Genomic DNA, 2845 nt, shown 5'->3' on the forward strand with positions numbered 1-2845 from the left:
TAGTTCTTCGGATGAATCGATAGAACAAGTTAAAAATTGAAAATTAGGAAAAGAAACAGTAGGGAAAAATAGGACGGTAAAAGAGGAATTTTTAATAGACACTACAGAGATAATAGAAAATATAGAAAACGTTACTAAAAAGAATTATTTTAGGACCTTAAATCAAACAGAAGAGTTAGGTAAGGTCCTTACCCCACAGAGAAGTGAAAAACAAAAAGTATCGGGTAGATCCGGTTCTTGATCTGATCCAGGTGTAAAACATGTTCAATTAGAACAATTAACTAGGAAAAGAGTAGTGAACGTAAAATATAAGATGGATTTAGATAAAGCAGTTTCTATGATTCCAATTTGCACGGGTAAAAAAGACGTAGCAGAATTCATAAATACATGCGAGATAGCACTCAAAGATATTGCAGAGATAGACAAACAGCTATTGTAAAAAATTATAACTTCTAAATTAACGGGAAACGCTTTGGAAGTAACTAAGTATCGCACGTTAGATTCTTGGGAAAGCAATAAAATCAATTTTACAAGGGGCATTCGAACATAAAATTTCGGAGAGGGCTTTATCAATAGGTTTAAATACGGCACGTATGGCAGAAGGGGAAAGCGTAGCGAAATTCGCGAATAGAATCGAAGAATTATATTACAAATTCTGCGCAACCATTACCTTAGGGTTGAAAAAAGCTGAGGAAACTGTAGTGAAAAACCAAACGAAAAAGCAGGCTATGATTATATTTATGACGGGGTTACCACATCACTTATATATAGTACTGAAAGCGAGAAGTCCTAAGTCTTTAGAGGAGTGTATTCAGATAGCGCTTGACGAAGAAATCGAATATAATTCTAGGATGAAAATTGAAGATTTACAGAATAATGCAAAAAGTCAAAACTTTAGTAAAAACGAGAATCAGGGTGTAAACGGGATGATACAAAGCAACAGAACAGTAATGGTAAAAATATTACATTTTACCGCGGGAATAACGGGCATATGAATCAAAGCGGTAGGAATAATAATTTTAATAATCGAAATGGTTATAGTAGTGGGTACAATATATTCAATAAAAATATTAATCGCGGAGGATACAGTAATTTTAATAAAAATCGTACCGGATACAGTAATTCTAATAATCACAGCGGATATAGTAACAATTTTAGACAAAATTATAACGACAATAATAGTTATCAGCAAAACAATAATGGTAATAATCAAAATAGAAGTAACACTGGTTGTTACACATGTGGAAAAACTAATCATTTCGCAAGAAAGTGCTGGTAAACGAACGGTCGGTCAGGCGGAAACGACCGAGCAAATACACACAACAACAATTGTGATAATAGTGCGCGTAATTTTGGAAGCGGTAATACTAATAGGAACAATTCGGGTGTTCAAAATTTGCATTGTAGTTATTGTAATAAAATAAGGCATGAAATTTCAAACTGTTTTACAAAACGATGTTTTCACATCACAACTAAATTAATAGAAAATCACATTACTTAAAAAATCACCTAGTTTTAATAAAGATCAAATTAAATTATTAGTAGACACGGGGGCTGAATTAAAATTAATGCACTAAAGGGGGATACAGAAATTAACGAAAAAGACAAGATTTTATTTAAAAGGTATTAATGAAAAAATAGTTTCAACAATAGGTAAAGCAAAAATAGATTTAATAATAGATAATAAAGCATTCGAACAGAATTTTATGTTGTAAACAAAAAATTTCCAATAGCAGGAGAAGGCATATTAGGACATAAGTTTTTAATGGATAATCATGCGGTTATAGATATTGCTAACAATACGATAACAATAAATAAAATAAAGTAGAAAACGAAAATAGTGTATGTTTTATTTTAAAACCACGTTCGGAAACAGTAGTAGAAATAAATATTGCAAATAAAGCAATGAATAATAAAAATATATTAATTAATAAACAAGAATTATCACCAGATGTATATTGCGCGAATATTTATAATACGGTTAGAAACGGGAAAATAACGATAAGTGTATTAAATATATCAGAAGTAACACAAAGTATAAGTGTAGGTCAAGTTCGTAAAATATCATACGAGGATGACAGTATAGTCCAGTGCAATTAGGTTTTCAGCTCGGAAAAATTCCCACCTAGCTGAATTTTGGTACACATCTTTATTACATCGTTGTAAACAATGTCTAAAAAGTCGACCTCGATATCATGTACGCGTTAAAGGTTATTCGAGGTCAAAGATCACGAAATTGGCCTTTTTTTTAATATCTCGTTTTTTATTGGTCGTACAAAAAAAAGTTTCAGATACAAATTGTAGAGGAGGTAATTATCTACAAAAATGGTCTCTTGACATTTTCACGCCAAGTTGATAGTTTTTCCGTTATAAGGCCAACAATGTGTACACTTTTAATGAGATATGATTTTTTCGCTAAAAACAAGTAGCCTTTGCGTTAATATCTCGCTTTATACTGTTTGTACGATAACAAGTCTCGAACAAAAATTGTAGTGGACAAAATTCTCTACAAAATGGTTGTGTATATATATATATATATCCAATCGCACTTGCGGTATACAAATTTTAATGTTTACCATACATAATTACTATAATATAATATAATATTATATCATATTATAATAACGAAAATAAGAATGCATTCGTTTCCACACATCCATTGAGGTAGAAGCATGGTGCGTTTTTTTTTCATGGTTTCCCCGGTAGGCCTAGTCCATGTAGTCAACAATAATTGTTAAATAATTATTATAGGTATCATAGTTATGTAATCGTCAAAACAAAGTAATAAATATTATATTTAAATTAATATTAATCATCATCGCTCTCGTCTTCATGAATTTCTTCT

General features: G+C 30.9%; 1 pseudogene; it reads left to right on the forward strand.

The window, feature by feature from the left end:
- The first annotated feature begins 313 nt into the window (after window positions 1-313).
- On the forward strand, window positions 314-1424 carry LOC132953785 (uncharacterized; annotated as a pseudogene).
- The last annotated feature ends 1421 nt before the right edge of the window (window positions 1425-2845 follow it).

Source organism: Metopolophium dirhodum, chromosome 1 (assembly GCF_019925205.1).
Source record: "Metopolophium dirhodum isolate CAU chromosome 1, ASM1992520v1, whole genome shotgun sequence".
Classification (NCBI taxonomy): domain Eukaryota; kingdom Metazoa; phylum Arthropoda; class Insecta; order Hemiptera; family Aphididae; genus Metopolophium; species Metopolophium dirhodum.